Here is a 23691-nt window from a genome sequence, read left to right on the forward strand (position 1 = left end):
CTGAGTCCTAGGCCAGATACTGATCTGGCTAACAGAATCAAGGAAGGAAGGGAAATCCTATGTTTCTCACTGAAGTATCCATCTCTGGTTCCTGATCTGGGTTTTAGTACCTATATTAATGTCATGGACTGTACGTGGTATGCCGAGGCCAAGCCTTGACTTCTTGATGATCAAAAATCACAGATAATTGACGAAGGATCAAGATATTTAGAATGTAGCTGGCTGCTCTGGCAGTGGCCTTGCCCAACACGTGCCTAAAAGGCCAAAAGTAGAAGTATCAGGAGCTGGGAAAGATAATGTACTATTGAGAGTTAGCTGTTGATCCCCAACTCAAAAATCTGTCTCTGGCATAATCTTCCACATGCTTTCAAGATCCATACAAGCAGGACAATACTCCGCACACCCATAGAGACCTTCTAAAAATGTCAGCCACCTATGTAATGGCCAACACTTAATATCTCTGAGATTAAGGACACAGGTGTACTTTCTTTCATTTTGGGGGGTGGGGGTGATCCTATGCAGAAGCTGCATCCCTTTGCCACACCTGTGCTCACACAGGCATCTATTATCAGATCTGATATTATCTTGTTGCCATAGTTTAGGTATGTGTCCTGTGGCAGCTTTTATAGCTCTATAGTCGTTGCATGGTAGGGTGAGAAATGGGAAGCAGTGGTCATGAAGAATGAGAAAGACTTCCTCTCCCTCAGTTGTTCTCTCTGCTGAATCAAAGGGCTTTGAAGTCATATGTGGCTCTGATTTCATGTTTTTGTTGTGTCCCAGGTATAGACTGGGCTCTAGAACATGATGGAGAAAGGTCTCCAGGCCTGGGCTCGAGAAGATGTCTCAATACACACATGAAAGGGAAGTTCTCCATCAAATCCACAAGCAACCTTTCTTTCATCTTCCAGACTCTACAATTAGGAGATATATTTCTCACATTTACTTCTCAGTAAGTGGTAGAGGATCTGCCAGGTAAATCAACATGTTCTAAGCCCTGGGATCCAGCAAAGAAACAAGGGAAAAATCTCAACCCTGGGATTGAAATGATGGCTTAGGTTGTAAACGTGCTCACTGCTCACGCAGGCCTCTAGGATCTAGAAAACCAAGCAAGAAAAAATGCTGACATGTGCTTTAGGGCCACAAACATGTTAACAATGTTAGTCTTTCTAGAAATGCTATTGATTTCAGCAACAGCATTCTTTATTTTCTGTCTGCTGTGCCCTGTTCTGTAGGCTGGAGTTAAAATAGGATAACATGACTTCATTTTGAAGGGTTTCCTATTTCACAAAACGTGAGTAGATACCCCAGTGACTACTATGAAATCCACTAGGGATTTAAGCATTGTACCATCAGGTATTAGCTTATTTTTTTTTATTCTATTCACCTTTCCTTCCAATCAACCTATATTCTATATGAAATGCACATACTACTTGAGATTTATTTGGATTGATATTAGCATAGTAGAGCTATGTCCACAATATTCTATTTGGTTTTTAATTTGTTCAATTATTTTTTTTTATTTCTTACTTTGGAAGAGGTTGTCATTATGTAGCCCAGGTTGATCATGAACATGCAAAAATCCTGTTGACAAAGCATCTTCTTTGCTCATATTACAGACATAAAACATCCAGGGCTGTGAGAAACCAGGCTTTACCTCTCACAACTTTGATAGAATGGGACAGAGAGCTGCTGTGTGACAATGCCAGAAATACTTTCTAATATTGTCACTGAGAGTTAAGAACAGAAGACAATGACACCTGACTCATACACAAAACTGAGAAGAAGCATAATTCCTGTTGAAACGTGAATGTAAACATGACCCTATTTAACATCAGACTCAGGCCTGAACAGGCTATGTGCCCACACGAAAGAACAGTACAGACAATGGACAAGGCCCTAAGAATGCCTGAGATCTTTTGATCACATGATCTATAGAAGCAGTTGTATTGAAAGAGCTGGAATGAGGAGATATCAAGATGACACAGGTAGAATGGGGCAAAGTGAAAGCCCAAACAAACTTATCAACAACAGTGGCAGGTTACACCTTGCTTGAATCTACACAGCAGCCAATGCCAAATAAGTAAAGTATTAACACAGCAAACACAAATTTCATAAGGTTCCGAACCTTTATTTTCTCCATCAAGATTTATTGATCTTTAGGACATCAATCAGTCACACAATCTGGCAAGAAGTTTCACAACCATATAAGAATGCTTAATTAAGAACAGAAGCATGGATATGTAGTTCAGTGACAGCTAATTCTCATGAAGAATGGAGGTTTCCCAGCCTTGCCTGTGTTGGAGCACGAGAGATGACTGGGGAATACACACAGTAAGAATGGGGATGGGGCTTGTTGCTGCCCAGGACCTCTTACACTGGGCTCAGAGTAAACAGACACATAGTCACAGATGTAAAAAGAGAAAGCACCAGGTCTTGAAGCCACAACCAGAGGAGAAAGCAGAAAAAATATTGTATGGCTCAGTACCACATTAAGGAATCTGTCTTATCCTGTAGATAAAAAGGAGGAAGAAGCTCAGATATGTAGCTTTAAATGATGACATACTGGAAAGTCCTTCACACATTCAACCTGTCCCAGTTCCCAACCGTCAGAGTTATATCTTCTGGTCCTCTCCCTGTTGCACACCAGGCCCTTTCGGGGCATCACTGTTTAATGCTGCAACAGAAGGCTGGATATGCTAGAAAATTTACCTCCCAGTATAAAGCAAAGTAAGACCACATCAAAGCTTTTGAAGACAGAAAAGAGGAGTTATGAGATAGTTGAGATTCCCCATGGGCGCTTTTCTATATCAGTATAAATTTGTTATAGAAGAGCCACAACTATTGTTACTTACAAGACTGAACATAGCTGTCTCCTATTTATCCCCTGGAAATAAAACATTTTATTAGATGTCATGGAGGCAGCATGATTTAGAAGGGCTAGAGGAATCTCCTGATGTTTAACTCAGGTAAGTGTCCAGAACTGTTAGTGTCGATCCAGATGAAAAATAGGGAAGGGCTATCTAGACTCCTGGGTGTCTATTCTATATAGGAGTTTCCCTCTGACATCAAAGAGCTGAAAATAAGGTCTCTGTCACCTCTCTCATTGTAGTTATGAATCTGTTTATTATTTTCTTTACGCTTCACATGGTGTTACTCTCAATACATCTACCATGTATGAATTGAAGTTGTGTGGATGAAATTTACTGTCACGTGGCGGGGTACTCTCACGGTTTAGGCTTGTTGTTCCTATGGAGACATGAACTAAGACTCTGTCCATTTCTTACCTCTAGTCCTCCTCTTCCATATCAGAAAAGTCGTCACTGCTCCCATAAGCAGAGCTCCAAGAACCACAGCAATAATAATAGCCATGATGGGGATGGTGGGCTCAGGAGGCTCTGGAAAGGGAATGAAGTGAAGGAGAGTGAGCATCTGACTTCTAGCTCTCTGTCTTGAACATTTCCAGTTGTCCCTGAGGAGTGCCACTCTCTCTGAATAGTCTCTGTACTCACTTCCAGTCCTTACCCCATTTCAGGGTGATGACCTCGGGCAGCCCCTTATGATTCACATGACATGTGTATCTCTGCTCTTCTCCAGAAGAGACCACCACAGCTACCCACTTCTGGAAAGTTCCATCTCCTGAAGGCCTGGTCTCTACCACCTCCATGTACTGGATCTGGTTGCATCCATCTCTCTCCCAGGTGAGAGTAATTTCAGGAGGGTAGAAGCTTAGGGCCCAGCACCTCAGGGTGATTTTCCTGTCAGGTCTGGCCCTATGGATCACGTGTATTTTAGGGGGTTCTGAGGGAAACAGTTCAAAATTTAAAGTATTTGGCATTCTTCCTGGGTATTTATCAATGCTCCTGTAACTTTGTGTGAATGCACAGGAGAGTTAGAATAAAGATCTGTCAAACCCACATAGCACCATAAACTCGGGTTATGGATGGGTTAATCTAGTCCTTGGAAAGTTTCATAAACAGAATGACCTAGTACAGAGCAGGAGATGCTGGATCTCCCTCTAGTAATATGGACTTCTGGTTCTGACTGGGTAGAGAGAGATAAAAGACTCAGAAATACTGGGGTCAGACCTCAAAGACATTGTGATGGACAGTGAACAGGCCTGAGAGAAGTCATAGTTCACAATGCAAGTAGAATGAACTGCTGCTTAATTGTCAGTCTGAACTGTCCTGAGAGAAGGCTTAGCCTTCTGCAGAGTCCCTCTTTCATGTCCATCCAGGAAACTCACAATCACTCTTTCCCTTTTGATGAAAGACAAAGTTAGTAGACTATCTGCTCTCTGCTGAGGAGAAATACTCACGGGACAGGAGCTACAGTATAAGAATAGATGGGGCAGTTTCTGTCCTTACCTGTTCTCAGTAAAATCTCCTTCCCATACTCCAGCTCTGTGAGGAGTGAGTCCAAACATTCAACCTCCAGATAAATCTTCATAGTTTCTGCAAAACCGTGCTTCTCCCACCGTTGCCTGAGAATCTCTGGTGCCTTGCCAACTGCTGTCCAAGTCCTCAGGTCCTCATTCAGCCTGATGTAATCATGGCCATTGAAAGATACTTCTAAGAATCCATGACTGAAGTACCCTCGAGGCAAGGCATGGCAGCCATACCTCCTCTGGATTGTGTGATATCCTACACAAGTACACATTCTCAGTCACTCCAACAGGCCTTAACCTTTAAGAGGGCCCTTGTTTGGATTGTTCCCTCCCTTATGACATTTCTAAGTGGCCCAATTTGGTCTTAAACTGCACAGAAAACCAGGACAGTGTCCCATGGCTCTCTCAAGCCATTGGTCACATTTTCCAAGGGAAAACCTTGGACATGGAGATCTGGGTCAACCACTTGAAAAGCAGAAAATTTGAGATTTCTGATTGGGGCACACTCACCAAGCGTACTGTAGTTGTAGGTGTGGAGCATTAACTGCAGTAATTGTCCCATGGTCTCAAAATCTCTCAGGGCCCTCTGTGACTTCTTCTTCCAATAATCTTGGTTATGATGATCTCTCCATGGTGCACAGTGCTTCATCGCAGGAAAGTTTTCTCCGCTGTCGAACCTCTCAAACTGTGTATCATCCAGAAAGCCAACACTGATAAACTTGGGCTCCAGAAGACCATACCAGATGAAGAGAGTTTGGAAAGAGCCAACAAAGTGTGAACCTAGGTACAGTGAGCCTTTAGATATTAAGCCCACACTAGGACCCTATGGTGCTCTACAACATAGCCCCTGAGGATAGCTAGGAGCAGGAAACAAGGGACAGGCACAGGATACACAGTAGAAAAGGGAACACCTGTTCTCCTGGGTTAGGGAGAAGATGGACTTTCATGGTGCTGCATCCATAGGGATGGAGTCCTTCGTTTCTCAGGTAGGGTACTTTCCCTATAGACACCCACACTCACCTTCTAGATGGCTGGTCAGGGCCAGCACAGTCAGGAGCCAGCAGCAAGAGAGCCTTGATAACAAAGGTCTTCATCCTATTTTAAGGGTGGAGAAGGAGTAGTAGGTGTTCATTTTATAATCTTGAACAGAGGAGGCTGATTGGTTTCTCTTTAAAATTCCCAAAGGTAGTGAGAGTGATAGAAGGTGTTTGTGTTGGGCCATGGAAAGGTGAATGCCTGAAAGGAAACTCTCTACGGTCCTGCTTTCCCAGCTTAGATCCACCACAGATGTGTCGCCTCAAGCATATTTCAGTCAGGGACTCTTAGAATTAGCCTTCAATGGCCATGATTACATCACACTTTGTGAGGACCTGAGGACTTGGACCACAGTTGGCAAGACAGCTGAGATGCTCAGATAACTGTGAGAGGAGTCAGGTTATGCACAAATTGTAAAGACATGTGTGAAAGGTTATTGCATGGACTCACTCCTCACAGAGCTGGGAAGGATATTTTGCTGAGATTGTTAAGGACAAACTGTTCCATCTGTTCTGAGACTGAAGCTCCTGTCCCCTGAGGTTTTATCTTCAGCAGGGAGCAGCTGGACTACTAACTCTGGCTTGCATCAAAGGGGAAAGAGTGTTTGTGAGTTCCTGAGTCAACAAAAGAGGGACTCTCCAGAGGGCTAAGCCTTCTCTCAGGATAGTTCAGTCTTTCAGTTAAGCAGCAGTTCCTTCTATTTGCTTTGTGAACCATGACCTCTCTCAGGCCTGTTAACTGTCCGTGTACAATGATTTTGAAGGTCTGATCCCAGTGTTTCTGAGTCTCTCATTTATACCCAGTCAGAAACAGAAGTCCATATTCCTAGAGGGAGATCCAGTATCTCCTGCTCTGTGCTGGCTCATGCTGATTCTGAAACTTGTCAAAGAACACATTACCCTATTCATATCTGCATTTAGGCTGCTGTGTGGAGTTGGCTCCTCTCCTTCAATTCAACTATCCCTTCCATTCTTAAAACAACATTGAGCTTTGATGGATCCTCAGGAAGAATGCAGAATGCCTTAAGTTTTTAATGATTTCCCTCATAACCCCCTAAAATACAGGTGATCCATAAGACCAGACCTGACAGGAAAATCACCTTGAAGTGCTGAAATTCTATTTTCCTGAAATCACCCTGATCTTCTTTTCTCCTGAAATCACCCTGACCTTGGAGAGGGACGGGAGAAAGCAGAACCAGGACATAGAGGTTGTAGAGATCAGGCCTTCAGGAGATGAAACTTTCCTTCCAGAAGTAGGCATCTGCAGTATGCTTCCTGGGGAAGAGCAGAGGTACAGATGTCATATGGATCGTGAGGGACTGCCTGACCCATAATCCTGAGATGGGACTGGGAGTGAGCACAGAGACTACTCAGAGAGAGTGGCAGTCCTTCGGGACAACCGAATCTGGATCAAAACTGTGAACTGGAGGTCAGATGCCTGAATGTTGCTTCCCTTGCTTCCCTTCCTTTCCCTCCCCAGAGCCTCCTAAGCCTACCATCCCCATCATGGTTATTGTTACCACTCTTGTTCTTAGAGCTCTGCTCATGGGAGCTGTGGTTACTTTCCTGGTATGGAAGAGGAGGACTAGAGATAAGGAAGGCTCCAGGGTATCTTAGCTCATGTTTTTGATTAGAATATCAAGCCCAAGCTGTGATGGTGTCCTGCCACATGACAGCAAATTTCCTCCACGCAGTTGCTGATTCAGCCTGGCGGTGAAGTGCTGACATTAACTCCATTGTGAATAATAAAGAAAATAATGGATAGATCCATAACCACAATGACAGAGGTGGCAGAGACCTGATTCTTAGCTGTCAGAGGTAAGAGAGAAATTTCTTACTTTGAATAGATATCCAGGAGTCCAGTTAGCTTTGTTCTGGTACACTCTTCTATCATGATTCCTCCAATTTCTGAAAACTTATCTGACCAGGACCAGGAGATCTCTTAGGCCTTCTAGATCCTGCTGCTTCCATGATCTCTAATAAAAGAACTGAGAGATAAAAACTGAGACAGCTATATCCGGGCTTTCCAGTAATTATAGCTTCTATCTCTCCAATACTCATGGTAATACATACAGGCTTTATTTCCATTAGTTAAAGAAGAGATAGCTCATTCAGTCTTGCCAGTAATATTAGTGGTAGCTTATCCCTATGAAACTTGTAGTAATACAGAAAGAGCCTACGGGGAATCTTAGCCCTCCCGTAGCTCCTCATTTAGTTCCATCTTCAATGTCTTTGACCTGGTCTTAATTTGCTTTTCACTGGGAGGTAAAGTCTCTAGAATGTTCAGCCTTTTGTTACAGCATTAAAAAGTGACATCCTAAAGGGCCTGGTGTACAACAGGTAAAAGACTAGAGGATAAAACCCCGGGGGATGGGAACTTGGGATTGGGATAGTTTGAGTGTGTGATGGCCTCTTCAGTATATCACCATTTAAAGACACTGATCAGAATTTCTTCCTTGTCTTTTTATCTACAGGATAAGACAGATTCCTTAATGTGGTACTGAGCCATACAATATTTGTTCTGCTTTCTCCTCTGGTTGTGGCTTCAAGACCTGGTGCTTTCTCTTTTTACATCTAACTATGACTATGTGTCTGTTTACTCTGAGCACACTGTAAGAGGTAATGGGCAGCAACAAGCCCCATCCTCATTCTTACTGTGTGTATTCCCCAGTCATCTCTCGTGCTCCAACATAGGCAAGGCTGGGAAACCTCCATCCCTCATTCGAATTAGCTTTCACTGAGCCACAACTTCATGGTTCTTTTGTAAATTAAGCATGTGAATATGGTTGTGCAACTTCTATTCAGATTGTGTGATTGATTCGTGTTCTAAAGATGAGAAAAGTTACTAGAGAAAATAAAGGCTCAGAACCTCATGAAATCCATGTTTGCTGTGATGAATCCATTGCCTAGGGCACTGGTTTCAGTGTGGAGTCAAACAAGGCCTGAACTGAGCACAGTTGTTGCTGGGTCCACCTGGGCTTACACATTGTCCCTTACCACCTATGTCATCTTGCTATCTCCTCATCCTGATTCTTTCAATACATCTGTTCCCCTGGGTTATGTGATGAAAAGATCTCAGGCATTTTTAGGGCCTTGTCCATTGTCTGTGCTGTTCTCTCATATCTGCAGTTAGCCTGTTCAGACCTGTCCTCAGTTCTGTGTAGGAATCTGGTGTCATTGTCTTCTCTTGTCAACTGTCACTGAAACTAATAGGCACTGTTTCTGTATCTATCCAACAACAGATCTCAGGGCTATTCTATCAGTGATGTTAGAGTCAAAGTCTTGTTGATGACAGCCCTGTGTGTTATATGGTGTTGTATCATGTCTTTAATACCAACACAGAGCATGCTTTGTCAACAGGATGTTTCCAAGTTCAAAATTAACCTGGGCTACATAGTCAGGACCTATTCTAAACTAAGACATTAAAACATAATTGAACAAATTAAAAACTAAGTAGTATGTGGATCTGAGTTCTGCCTTGTCGCTGGTGTGTGTGAGTGCCGCTTGGGCAGATGAAATGAGAGGGTTCTAGGTTACATTCTATCCTCTCTACTATCAGGGTGTGGGGTGTGGAATGCAGCCTAAGATGAGGGCCCCAGCCGGGGTGAGAAACAATACAGGCTGAGGCCAAAGAGACAGGGGTTCCCAAATTCCCTGGGATCCACTCACCGCTGGGAATTGTGTGGAGTCTGAATGAGGAAGCTGCACAGGGCTGCAACCAGCCCAGGGGTGCATAGAGAGGGGGTTGGTGTGGAGGGACTCCAGCTTAGCTCAGGAGTGAGTGTCTGTGTCCAGAGGACAGAGGGGCCTTCTGCTGGAGACTTAGGTGGTGTGGCTCTATATGATAAAGGCTTCCCCCCATAGCAGTTCTTTATGAGAGAGATAGTCCTTGTTTGTCCAAACTGTTTATTCATTGTTTATTGTGGAAAGAAAATGAGTGCATATGACTTAGTTAATGTGGACCAGAGATTAAATATCTTTTGCAAGAAGAAATGTCCAGGAAGGGAAGCTTATTGACTAAACCCTCTAGGTTTGCCCATCCAGTCCTCATTGTCATGGAGAACTGTGTGCTACATGACTAGTGGTCACATTCTTTATGTGGGATGTTGTGGACATGTGTTCCAGGACATGTGTCCTCAGCTACCTGGCAAGGTCCTGTCCACCTCAGGCTACATAAATCAATATTTCACAAAAAAAGAGGAAATTAAACTGTTGACATATCCCCAGTGACAGAAAAAAAAAAGAAAGTGAAAATAAAAATTTGAAACAGAGAGAAAAAGGAGGGTGAGGGCAAATCCTTAGGTTGAACTTTCCAGCTGGAGACCTCAGGCAGGTGCTTCTGCTCTGAAAGCCAGCACTGGGGACTTCTACATACTTCCTCATTTACACTGTCACTTTCCTAAGCTGTGTGACATGCTCCTGTCTAGACAATGATGATATGATGCTGGAACTCATCTCCCTTGGGTGACAGGTTCCTAGAGTATCATGAGCTACCTTCAACTTCCCTTGAATCCATGGATAAATGACAAAGACACATACAATTGTTCAATTTCAACTTGCCTTTTGACATAATTTCTGGGCTCTACTATCTCCCACCTGAAAAAGCATGCTCTTATCAATATTCTTAGCTCCACACCTCCCCACCTGCCCTCAACTTTAGTTGTTCAGTTACATTGAGACCCTGCTAAACACCCCCAACTGCCCATCTATAGGAGTGGCCATAGGCTACTGCTTTGCCCGAGATCTCACATGGCTACTTGGCTTTTCACTCTCCAAAGCATGACAAACTCTCCTCTTCTCACTTACAATTGTTTCTTGCTTCCAGGAACTCAGAAGTCCCACCTATTCCTTCTGCCCAAAAATTGGTCCATGGCTTCTTTATTGACAGATCAAAAACCAATTGGGGAACAGGGCCTTAGCATTAGAACCACCCCTACACATCACCTTTTCTCTCAAAAAAAAAAAAAAAAGAAAGAAAAGAAAAAGAAAAAAACTCTTCTCCAGACATAAATTGAACAAAACCATAACAATCATGTAAATTACACAGTAGGGATATACAAATGACATCCAGTCCATTGTATTGGTCAATTAGATAAAGTACTTTACCATCATTCCTAACTTAAAGAATTATAATTTTATCCCTAGATTATGTTTAAATTTTAGTCAGTAAAGCCATCTGAAAACCATGCATTCCACACTATAACCTCTCTCTCAATGTTAAACAACATGAGTTTAATTATGAGACTAAAACTAGTCCTCAACCCCATCACAAATCTGAGAATGACTTAAACATCTGGATATAGGAACTAAACATAGCTTCTCAAACTTAAACAATTGTAGAGACAGCTGACTACCTGGACAGCCCCCTAATTCTTCAAAATGTTGGAGAATCAATCTTCAACCATCTGACCCAGGTTCATCTGACAGGCCTTTGGAAAGCAGGATTATGAAGGAGTATTTACCCTGTCTTGGCAGTGCTAACAGTTGATTATTCCTGTTTTTACTTTTTCTTTTCTTTCTTTCTTTTTTTCTTTTTGGTTTTTCGAGACAGAGTTTCTCTGTGTAGCCCTGGACGTCCTGGAACTCACTCTGTAGACCAGGCTGGCCTTGAACCCAGAAATCTGCCTGCCTCTGCTTCCCAAGTGCTGGGATCAAAGGCGTGCACCACCACTGCCCAGCCATGGTTGATTATTCTACATAAGGTGTCCTTTTTCTGAACAGTATTTTGTCTTCAGATGAAATAGGCAATTTCTGGCCTGTGGCTATCTTCCCACAATAAACAACTTTGCCTGAAGGTAAAGATGCCCAAGTCTAAGCACTCCCATTATGTAGAACCACTTTTGCAAGGTTTTGATCAACATGTCAACTAGTTTTGAAAAGCATTAGAAGAGGTATTCTAGTCAAGCCATTAGTGCATGCCCGTTTAGAAGTCTCAGGGCTTGGTGATAAATGCCATCCAGATGAATTTACTAACAAGGCAGAATATCAGGTATCAGAGTAAGATGGAGTTCCTAGGTCAAGTCCTTTCATGTTTATTTGGGCTTCCTCCAACCACTGAATTTTGTAAATCAATTGGCTGATAGTCCAGATAGATCCTATCCTTATGCAGTGTAGGGAAGCATGTCTAAGCAATCCTGGACAATTTCTGGCTGGGAATGATTAACTGTATTCCTAGGGTCTCTTCCTGTGGCACGTAGTGAGATTTCCTCAGGATTTTCTAATTTCCAAAACAATCTTTTAAGGAATTTTTTTGGAAGTCTCATATTTACAAGTGTAATTGTTGAAATCTTCCTTGTTTCTGGTACTTAGGGCACCTAGGCTGCAGGGTATATATAGAAGGTTAAACTGTTTCTAAATCAGAAGATACATTACCACACTTCCATTTTCCCAGTATAACCAGACATTTAAAGTGTATATCAATAAGCAAAGACTAAGATGGAATATAGGCTGATGGTCTGTAGACACATTAACTATTGCCCTGTATCTGTCTTTCTAGGCCCAGGCCTGAGGGTTGTGGGAATTGGACCATAATCCAATATTTATTTTATATATTTATTATTTATTTTATATATTTATTATTTATTTTATATTTATTTATATTTATACCAAACAAAAGATTCAGGAGAAGGTAGAAGGGCAAGGAGTAGAAACACCAAAGACCCGCATGAAGCCTCAATTTTGATGGGTCTTTAAGCCAGGAGATAGTCCATTTGTGGCTTCCACTTTCTTGGCCTGGATGTGGTGATAATGAATGGTGTCATGCCTGCTACTTTCACACCCAAAGAAGTGGAGAGAATGACCATGAAGAGTCATTTACAAGTTAATTCTAGCATTCCTTTAGTTACCTGCTTGAGCCAGATGGAATCACTGGACTGAACAAAAGGAAACTGGTATTGGACTTGGAGGTTGGCTGGGTCTCTCTGATAGTCTAATGAATAGTCTGTGTAGATGACAAGAGTGCCTGTAATGACTTGAGAAAGGAGTGGTTATAGAGTTCTGCCAGCTGCTGGTCTCTAAGCTTGGGAAGTATCAGGGAAGGTCTTCTGAACATAATTTCATTGCTGGTAAATCCCTTCCTATATGGGGTGTAGCATGCACAAAAAACAAAGCAAAGGAAAGAGGTCTACCCACCCTTCTTGGACTCTAATGATAAATTTATTAGAGTTTCTTTTATCATTTTGTTTACTCTTTTTACTTGCCCAGAACTCTGAGGTCTGTATGCACATTGGAAGATGTCAATTGATGTCTAAACTTGACCTATTAATTGAGAAGTTTAGGCTTTGAAAGCAGGGCAATTGTCAAACCACAGTGAGAGGGTGAGGCCAAGTCAAGAAACCAGTTTCTGGAGGAGCTTTAAAACCTACTGTATGAACACTTTTAGTGTGGGTAAAGGACATTTTTACTCACTTGGGAATGATATCTATAAAACACAGGAAGCATAGCTGTGACAGAAGCCAGTGCATATGTACTGTAGCTGCTTTACCTAACTGAGGAAAACCCATACAGGACCTACTCAAAGCCGAAATGAGATGGAGGAGATATGCGGTGGATGAGCTGATGCATGAGCTCCTGGGACTGCAACCTTCAGGGTCTCAGGGGATCCACTGCTACCATACTTACCAGAAGCCTGATCATAGCTCTCTCATCTCTAACCTGTGGAAAGAAAGCATTCTATTAGTGGCCAGGGAAACAATTGGATCACAAGGGTCATGAGGAATCATCTGCTCCTTGTATCATGGAAGTTTCCATTACTACGACCCAAGGTAGGCAATGAGACAAGATGAAACAGTGAATATAACCGACTGTCCTCCTGGTATGTAAATATCTCATGGAGTATGAATTGAAAGGAGTGCAGACAGTGAGACCCCAGACTTCCTCCTGGGAACCAAGGCAGGCTCACTAGCATGAAGAGGGTTAAGACCCAGGGGTTTGAATAAAGGGTGGAGAAGAAAGCTGGACAGGGCTGACAAGTAGGTAAAGCCAGAAGAGTTTGGTTAGGTGACAATGGAGGCTTGTTAGGCTTGTTACATGGTACAATCGCTCTAACCAGTTCCCTTCAGATGTGACAGTCTTTAGTCAGGTTCTGGGTCAGAGCTAACTACCATAGGAAGTGGAGGACATGGAACATAGTGGTCCTCAACTTGGGTGATGAGTAGAGACTGACTGAAGACAGTTCTCATTTCATTTCATAAGCCTGACATCAGGGAGGCTGCTTGCCTTTCCTAGACTTCTCTATGGGAGTGACAGGGACAGGTGGGTGGGTAATGCAAAGATGAAATCCTGGGTGCTGCATCTCAGACCCACCTCTGTGGACTGCTATCCTGGAAGCAGTGTCTTGGGACATGATGCTTACCCTAAAGCTTGTGCTAGTCCAGTTGACAACAGCCTTCTGAGTCCAGCTTGGGAAAAAATAAGTCAGCAATTCCCAATCATTTTCATGACAGGATCTCTACATACTTAGGAAGTGAATGGACATCAGTGTAATTCTGCTTATGTGGATTTTACCAAATCATACTTAACATGCCATGAACTAAGAGACTGAGACATGTGGCTTATTGAAAATATTGTAACTACTTGCATGTAAGAATGACATTTTAAAAGGGGATTAAGTATTTTTCAAGGCATAATTATGGTGGAGAGAACAGACCTTTTTTTCCCCCTCAAAATGTATATTCTAGCAAGGGCCTTTAACATTTCCATCAATTAATGGGTTGTTTCTTCATTTAAAACAGCTTTTTATTTTAAGAAAATATAGCTTAACAGAAATATGTAGGATGTATATACATATATATATTTTCACACATTTATATATATTTATATATATATTCACACACACACACACACATATATATTCACACATTTAAATAAAAATGATCAAGAAAGTCAGTTGTAAATTGTAAAAAAAAAAAATCAGTTTTGTAGGCCTGCCCATGCTCTGAATAATGACATGAAGATCTTTGTATTTATTAACAACACTAGGTACAATAGCAGGGGAAATTCTGAGCTATTCTAATTCAGAATGCTGGCCCAGCCCCCTTCTCAACCATGTGTCCTGAAACCTTCCATCTTAGACTAGCTCTGCCTTCTTTCTTTATCTATATCCCCATTTCACACCCCCAAACCCCTCACTCTAGGAATGAAATTGCAGCCTTTTCCTCTCCTGCCCACCTATTGGGTGCTCAGTTCTAAGATTATTGACCATGAAGAACATGATGGAAAACAACAGTTTATAAAATACTGAGTCAGGTGATACCTCATAATAATGACAATGCCAAAATCTGGGCTGCAACCAGGTATCTAGGTACAGAAATCATAATTTGAATAAATGGTGCACAAAATCATGCTCCAATAGCCAATAACAGCACAAATCTTCCGTTAAGTGTTCAGGGGTCTTCTGTCTTTACCATAGCTCTAGTCACTTCTACTGGGTCAGGGTAATCTCTAGGCCCACAGTCTCCACTTTATGAACTCTGGACTTTTCCCTTCTTCTGCTTTGTAATGTTTCCTTTTATACTTTGCTAATAAGCTACATGATTGTTGCCATCACACACTGCTGCTAATAGTTTTTATCTAAGTCACCCTTGCTTACTCCTGGCAGATTTGTCCATCTGTGCCCATGTGTCCCAACCCCAACCAGTATTCTTTTATGCTTCTACTGAGAGCTAGAACTGTGCTCAGTGCTGCACATGAGGGAAGTGTCACTCTCCTGTTCTGAGGAACAGGGAAGAGAGAAAAAGAGGTCAGTGACTGCTTGCCTACCCATGAAGTTCATCTGTAGGATCCTAACATGAGAGTTCGGCTTAAGTACAGGACAGGAGGACTCTTCCCTGCTGTGCTCTGTATCAGTTCCTGTATTTCTTTGCTGATAAGCTAGAGATTTCCAGTCATTGCTCACCTGCTCTGACAGCTGTTGTCTAACTTTCCCCAGTTCATTCTCAGGGTATTCTATCAGAGTGAGCCTGTGTCTTCCCCTCCACCATAGATTTCCATGGTCTTGAACACCTGATCCTCCTGCCTGCACTTCTCAAGTGCTGGGTTTACTTGGGTGTGCTATGACACCTAGCTGACCTGGGACAATCTAGGTGTGTCTACTTATCCCTGTCGAGAAAAGATTGCAGTAACTTTTCAGATGAGATTTGTACACAGAAAGTATTTCATTGCTATGTGAATTCTTGTCATTGTTTTTTCCCTTTGAGAAATTAATTCCGTCTAGCTCAGGAAGGTTTTGAACTCCTCTGCTTCTCAATGACTAGGATTACAGGCATGCACCATCATGTCCTGCTACAATAGAAGAATTCTGTTAGAAAAAATTTTAGTATTAAATAATATTTTACACCGTCTTAGGGTTTATATTGGTGTAAAGAGAGACACTTTAATAGCCTCATATTCACAGAATCCATGCCAATTTAAAAGAATCAAAAAAATTAGGATTCCATAGACTTCCACACTCAAGTATGACCTAGTTCACAACAGTGATCTAACCATGGAACTAAATCACTGGTTCTCAATCTGTGAGTGGTGACCCCCTTGGCAAACCTCTCTATCTAAAAATACTTACATTGTGATTAAAATGCAAAATTACACTTATGAAGTAGCAATGAAAATAATTTGATGATTGGGGGTCACCACAAACATGAAGAGAAATGTATTAAGTGTCCCAGCATTAGGAAGGTTGAAAACCACTGCTTTGGATAATCTAATGACTAACATTTGCAAGCAGCAGTAGGAAGGCCATTAATAAGCCTTGTTTTGATCAGAAAACAAAACAGATTCTCACTAAGGAATCCATGAAACTTGTTCCAAGTTTCCCAAAAGGAAAACCTTACCTCCAGGCAAATCTTAGGCTACAGAATTCTGGAACCTGGCATCTCAGAGCAGGATCTCCAGCCCTGGGCCCAGAGCCACTGACCAGGACTCGATTGTGATCAACAGGACTAAACTCAGAGACACATCACTGGAAACAACATGTACAGAGGTTCGTGCTAACTTCACAGAACTGTACAGCAGCCAGTCTAGACTCCCCTCATTCACAGGTAGTGGATCTCACTCCAGGAAGCTGAATAAAGAATCTGCCTAAGTAACAACTATTTCCCCAAAATGTTGAACCTGCATCTGCTTCCACACAGGGCTAGTGGAGCTCTTCTTCCTGCCCACCTTGAACTCCTTTGTAATATAGTTAGAAATGTATTGTCTTGCTCCTACAACATAAGAAGTATAAAAGTCCATTCATCATCCACCAACCCCTCCCCAGTTGACTACAACGAAGATAATGTCTAAGCTCCCAAGATAGAATTGATGATTCTGAGCACTTGAATACTTCACCATCAACTTAAGGGCTACTTAATGCTTACAAAGTTTTCTATGGAAAATATATGACCATATTAATGACTGAGGTTTTTGACAATTCGTACTGAAAAACTTGGTCAAAGAACACCCTACTTTAACATTCATTAACCTAACACTCATTCAGTGTGTCAGATTTTCCTACGGATGTCAATGCAGCCAATAATGAAACATTCCATGATGTTTGAAGTCCTCGGTGTGAACAACCTTGAGGAAGTACCACCTCTGCCCATTTACTGACTTATCAATTAGAAAAATGTACAGTTAGCCCACTTGGTTGGTGAATTCCTTAAATCCCAGCAATTTGGAGCCAATAGCACATGGATGTCTGAGTGTTAGGTCAGCTTGGTGTACATAGCCACTTCCAGGCCAGCTAGGGCTATATACTGAGATGATGTCTCAAAAGAAAACTAGCCTGAAGGGCCCTTGCTGCTCTTGCAAAAGACCAGAGTTGATTTCCCAGCACTTGAGTCTGGCAGTTAACATGTTCCTTAACTCCAGATCCAGGGTTTCCCACTATCTCTTCTGGAACCTTATGTACACACAGAGACACACAAACATACATACAAAGAAAGCTGAGTCTTAACATTGTTTCTCCTAAAATATATCTGTGGAGCTGCATTTTTCTGTGTTTCAAATTTTAAAAAAACTGCTAAAAGGAAGACACAAGATCCAATGGTCAGTGGTGGGGAAGATGAAAATAAGGACTTCCAGAAATGTTAAATATCAAAAACACTCTTCTGAGAGCATCGTTTCATGTTGGAAAATAGTTCTTTCTCTTTTCATTCAGCTTTCACGCAATTAGTTATCAATATCTACATTGATAGTTATCGATATCTACATTGAATCACAACTCTCAAATCCTCTAGTTCCTACCATCATAGATATGGATTGGTATAATAATCCACACAAGCACAGTCACCACAGGAGGCTACACAATGTCTAAGCATGTACAGAGATTCTAATATTGAAAGGTTTGACAACTTCTGACTTGCTGGTCTCTGGGCTAGGACTCAAGGATGTTGTGACCTGGACCAGACAGACAGACTTGTGCTTAGACACTGATGCCAGGATACCAGGCTGCAGAACTGGGTGCAAGGTAGGGAAGCAGGACTCGAGAAATCCTGCACCCCCAGGAATTAATCTCTCCAAGACCCACCCCTATCAGGTCTCTGTCACTACCTTTGGGAAATCTAAGAGAAGCCAATCAGCATCAGCCACATCAGAGTTATAAAGTGAAGAGATACCTGTCCTGATTGAGACTCCACTCATCAGGGAGGATGAGGAACCCTGCACCCTGTGCCCTCCTCCTCCTGTTGGTGGCTTTGGCCCTGACCCAGTATTGTGCAGGTGGGTGCAGGGCCTGGAGGGAATTGGCCTTTTGGGGAGCAGGACCCAGCACTTGAAATCCTCATCTCCCCATCTTCTCCCTTGCCTAACCAGACCTTCCCTGATCCCTTAGCTGGAGGACCCCTGACCCTCTCCACAGACCCACCACCACCCCTCCTCTGTCCCCTACCAACCTGCTCTGGGTCCAGGCTGAAGACTCAGGGTCTCAATATGCACCACCCACAGGCTCACACTGGCTGCAGACTTTCAACATTGTGATTTTGGAGTATGGCATTTGGGAACCCCGGTTCATCCAGGTCGGCTATGTAGACTCCATACAGTTCTAGGGATTGGACAGCAAAGCAGGGACTGCAAGGATGCAACCTCTGGCTGCTTGGATGGAGCAGGAGCCACCTGAATATTGGGAGAAGGAGACAGAAAAAGCCCTGCGCTTGTCACAGATAGACAACTTCTTAGGTTCATGGTGGATTACTATGAACACAGGAAGGATGGTGAGTCACCTCAGGGATGAGATCATGATACCTCAATGCCCTCCTGGTCTGACTCAAAACACTACACTCTAGGTCCCTGAGTCAGAGATTAAGCAAAAGTTAAAGGGACCCCTGGAGACCTGAGACCCCAGAGAACCTGAGACTGTGACCTGGTTAGGGGATTAGTTTGGGACAAAAATGAGGGAGAGGGAGAAGCATCACAGTGACCAGAGGGTGAATGGAGTTGGGGCAGATTATCACACCCTGCAGGAAGTGTTTGGCTGCAATGTTGCAAGTGATGGGCGCTTTCTCCACGGTCACTACCGGCTCGCATACTATGGCTATGATTACATCATCCTGAATGAAGACCTGAGCTCTTGGACTGCACAGGGCAAGACAGCTAAAAACCTGAAGAGCACTTGGGAGACCAGAGGCATGGCAGAAAACTGGAGGACTTACCTGCAAGGGGACTGTGTGGAAAGGCTTCTAAGATGCCTGGACCTTGGAAAGGAGACTTTGCTGCGCTCTGGTAAGAGAAGCCTTAACAACCCCTTCTGCTTTCTGAGATTGGAGCTCTTGTCTCCCTGAGGCCTCCTCCTCAGCAGGGAGCAGCTGGAATACTTACACTGTCTTGCATCAAAGGGGAAGGTTAGCTCCTCAGTTTCCTGACTCAACATAAGAGAGGGAATCTCCAGAGGATTCACCCTTTCCCAGGATAGTTCAGTGTGTCGACTAAGCAGCAGTTCCCTTCCATCTGCATTGTGCATCAAGGCCTCTCTCAGGCCTGGTCACTGTCCATGCACAATGACACTGAATGTCTGACTCTAGTGTTTCTGAGTCCCTCAGACCCCTCCCCAGTCAGAACCACAAATCTGTTTGCCTAGAGGGAAAACCAGAGTCTCCTGCTCTATGTTGACTCATGGTTATTATAAAATACTCCAAAGAGTAGATCATCCAGATTCTGAGTTTGGGCTTCTGTATGGACTCTGCTCCTTCACTCATCCCAGTCTCCCATCCTTTCCAGGGATGGTCACATGAGCTCTGCTCAGTCTTTACAATGAACACAAAATACCTAAATTTTCCTATTGTTCCCTTCAGAGGCCCCCCAAACACTTGTGACCCACCGAGTAAGACCTGAAGGCAATGTCACCCTGAGGTGCTGGGCCCTGGGCTTCTACCCAGCTGACATCACCCTGATCTGGCAGAGGGATGGGAACAACCATACCCAGGACATGGAGCTGCCAGACACCAGGCCTGCAGGGGATGGAACCTTCCAGAAGTGGGCAGCTGTGGTGGTTCCTTCTGGAGAAGAGCTGAGATACACCTGTCATGTGCACCATGAAGGGTTACCTGAGCCTCTCACTCTGAAATGGGGTAAGGAGTGGGTGTGAGTACACACTCTGCTGTCAGGAAAAGTGTGAGCTCTTTGAAGAACCAGAGCAGGATCAGGGTTGAGAGCTAGGATTAGACTCCTCACTCCTCCTTCCCTTCCCTCCTCAGAGCCTCCTGCACCAAGGATCCCCATCATTGTAATTCTCATTGGCCTGGTTCTTGGAACTTTGGTGGTAGGAACTGTGGTGATTTTTCTGGTGTGGAAGAAATAAAGGTAAGAAAAGGGCAGGGTCTGAGCACTTGTTTCCCTAGAGATCTCAAGACCAAGCTATAGGCGTACCATGCCTGCCTCATTAGAAGAAAGATGTATCCACACAGGCACTGGGGCCTGTGTGCTGACAATAACTCTTATCATAAAACATGAAGGAAATATAGACAGATCCACTGCCATCCTGATGGTGGTGATGGAATTCTGGTTCTGGTTCCTTACAGACAGAGAGATGTCACAGAGAAGGTCCCTGCTGAGAACAGACGCATAAAAGACCAGTTTAGTCCTCTTTATGTACAATCTCACATTGTGTTACTCCTCTGTCCACTGAGCTACAGTCACAGTTCTAGAAACTTTCCTGGGCTTTGACTAGGAGACCCCTCCCACCCCCACATCTTTACTGCTTCCTCAGTCTCTCACTGGCTGTGTTCTTCCCACAGGTGTGAAAGAGGCATCTGTACTTCAGCTGCCAGTAATTAAGTCAGAGTTGATTCCTGAGACCCTTGCAATAGAGAAGACAGGTACCCATTGTAGGTGCTCACACATTTTCTCTCTTGGCTCCATTGTTGTGGGCTCTTAATATGTCTTATTCTGTGCAGCCATAGGTATGGGCAGTGCCCAGAGGTCTGTTGCATCTCTCCCAGTTAGAATAGGAAGTACTCGGAGAACACATTCCTGAGCTGGGGTGACATGCTATACTGGAATTGTTTTTAGTATGGATGCTGTTTGGTACCAATCAGTGTTTGTCCTTCATCATTTCCTTCTACAGTGTGAGATACCTACTCTGTGTGATTTCAAAAGCTCCTGACTTTTCCTTCAATGGCTGGCATCTGTGTCCAGGTCTCTGTCTCCTGTCAGTACAACATAAGGAAGTGAGTTGAGCCCAGACCTGAGCATGACTCCTCTCCATGCTGACCTGTGTGTCTTCCCCAGTCATCTCTCCTGATCCAGGAGCAGCAGGCCTGGGAGACCTCCATCAGAGACTGAACTTTAGTTTCCAATGAGCTGTAAATTTATTCTTCCTTCTTGAACATGAGGATTTTTGTAAAAAAAATTTTTTTGGGTGAATTGTTCTTATGCAACCCAATTCCATCCATCTCCCTTTCTCTTCATACCCACCCTCTGCCCTTGCAACCTCTCCCTCCCAAAAGAAAAAGGGAAAAAGAATCTCATTGTGGAAACTGTAGTGCATCACAATGAGTCTCACAGTATATATGTCCACACTTCTTGCTCTTTTTTTAAAGATTTGTTTATTTATTTTATGTACACCATTGCCCTCTTCAGACACACCAGAAGAGGGCATTGGATGCCATTACAGATGTTTGTGAGCCAACATGTGGTTGCTGGGAATTGAACTCAGTACCTCTGGAAGAGCAGTCGATACTCTTAACTGCTGAGCCATCTCTCCAGCCCTGTCCATGCTTCTTTATTTGCAAACATTCACTGGAATGAGTAATTAGTCTGGTTCAAGGCCTCTGGCTTCTGCTATACTATCAATATTGGATCCTCACCAGGATTCCTCTTGGATACCCTGTTGTTGTCCTTGGTCATGGAGTTCCTGCAGCTTGATATCTGTAGGACCAATCCCTTCATGTGCTCGAGGAGTTCCTAGGTGAGTTACATGTTGGGGTAGGCCAACTCAAAGCCCTAGGTCTGGGCCTGGATGGTAGCTGAGCTGATAGTTAACCTGCCAGCTCTTCTGCACCATCACCATTAGGGCAAGCTCTTCACTTCTGCCCCAGCTAGCTCACCCAGTGCCACAACCAGCAAGAGACAGAGTTAGCACTCTGGCTCTCAGGCCCTTGAAGCAGGTTCGCTTGCACCCATACCAGCAGGGCTCTATTGTGCTGCCCAAACAAGGTGCAGGACCTAGTCTCCCAAGTATTGCAACTGGTGAGAGACAGGAACAGATCTCCCGCTCTCATGACCTTAAGGTCAGCTTTCCACACCTGCCATAGGTGGCAAAGGATAAAGGGAGGGCCTCTCTCCCTCGAGCACACCACTGCATGGCAGAGGTGTGGCAGAACCAGCTTTCCAAAGCACACACCCTTAGGGCCTGCTCACCCACAACCCCTGCAACCAGGGCCAACAACCTGTGCTTCCTAGGAGACATAGGAGCCCTGTTCTCCTGAGTACTAAAGGGGGTAAGGTGCAGAGCCAGGTGTCCTGCTCTCACGCATTTAGGCCAGCTCTCTTATGAACCCCAGTCAAATGCTCGGGCCAGATCCACACAACCCTCAGACATACATGGCCCCAGGTGGCAGCCCAAAGCAGGGACATCCATCTGTCTTTTGATGATAGTATATTCCCTCTCCTGCAGGGCCACAAATCCAGACATGGCCCTTAGCAACAAAAGGGGCCAGGACTTCACCATGGCCTTAGGTGGCATCCCCAGCTACTCAGATCAGGCTGTTCCTTACTACTCTCAAGTCTCCTGTTCTGCCTCTCTTCGTTGTGTACTCATCCTTCTGCTTCTCATTCTCTTCCATCTCTCCACCATTTACTTGCTCATCTTAGTCCCTCTTGGGGTCTCTGGGTATCTGGGGTCATCTCAGGAGAGCTAGCTATGCCTTCCCTCTGTATGATACTGGGCAGGGGTCATCTCAGGCTTGGTCTGTCCACCGGGGTCACAGGATGTTGGTCTTTGGCATGGTGGGAAGACTCGCTTTTAATCTCAATCTTCTGAATTGGGGAGATACACTTTTATACTGAGCCAAACCTTATGCTGACAGCACTATAAAGAACATGGAAGAAGAAATGTCCTCTGCTCTTTGTCTGCCTTCCCTCACTCTGGCTGGAATCCATTCCTTCACTACCATTATAGTCTTCCTCAGGGTTCTGGTGTATATGGAAGATCAGCTGAGACCTCCAGTCTCATGAACTGAACATCTACTGGATTCTTGTACCTTCCTTAAATAGACAGTGATTCTTGGACTAGCTGGACCACAGCCTGTAAGGCATTCTAATGAATACCCTTTATACACATACAGACACACATGCACACACTCATATATACATATGGAAAACACACACACACACACATACATACATACATACACACACACACACATAACAGATACAAACATATATTTATTTTATAAGTTCTGTTTCTATAAAGAACCTTAACTAATATTGTTTTCTTTGAGAGATTCAGTATCTGTGAACACTGATCCTCATGACTTTTGTTCAGGACAGAAGTCTCTAAGAGACTCTCTATGTTTGTAATATCAGAACCTGGATCTCAGATGTGTATCAGGAAAGTCTAGGCCTGGCCAAAGAGGGAATTTGCCCAAATGATATAGCTACAAGGCTTTTTATGTGTACACTCATACTCACACACAAAATTCTGGTTGACACACTCCAGTTAGCAAGAACAGTTAGCAAGAAGTGGAACTACAGAATCTAAAATGTAACATTAGTACATTTAGAGACTTTCCCAGATCTATGGGCTATGATGGATTTGGTTTTTGCTCTCATTTTTGCAAGTGTTGGGGTCTCTATGCTGGGCTC

The 23691-nt window shown here is 43.6% G+C and overlaps 1 protein-coding gene and 2 pseudogenes across 2 annotated transcripts in view; 1 reads left to right on the forward strand and 2 right to left on the reverse strand.

The window, feature by feature from the left end:
- The window catches only part of LOC114637200 (E3 ubiquitin-protein ligase TRIM39), a 158775-nt gene that overhangs the window by 73937 nt on the left and 61147 nt on the right, over positions 1 to 23691 (reverse strand). The gene's annotated exons all lie outside the window — the stretch shown is intronic.
- On the reverse strand, positions 3262 to 5478 carry LOC114637201 (annotated as a pseudogene). Its single transcript, XR_003713739.1, has 5 exons — positions 5405 to 5478; positions 4895 to 5164; positions 4365 to 4640; positions 3523 to 3798; positions 3262 to 3395 (listed from the first exon to the last, which is right to left on the reverse strand). The product of XR_003713739.1 is annotated as a saoe class I histocompatibility antigen, A alpha chain-like (transcript).
- Positions 18042 to 20185, forward strand: LOC114637203 (annotated as a pseudogene).

This window comes from Grammomys surdaster, unplaced genomic scaffold (assembly GCF_004785775.1).
Source record: "Grammomys surdaster isolate TR1022 unplaced genomic scaffold, NIH_TR_1.0 125231, whole genome shotgun sequence".
In the NCBI taxonomy this organism is placed as follows: domain Eukaryota; kingdom Metazoa; phylum Chordata; class Mammalia; order Rodentia; family Muridae; genus Grammomys; species Grammomys surdaster.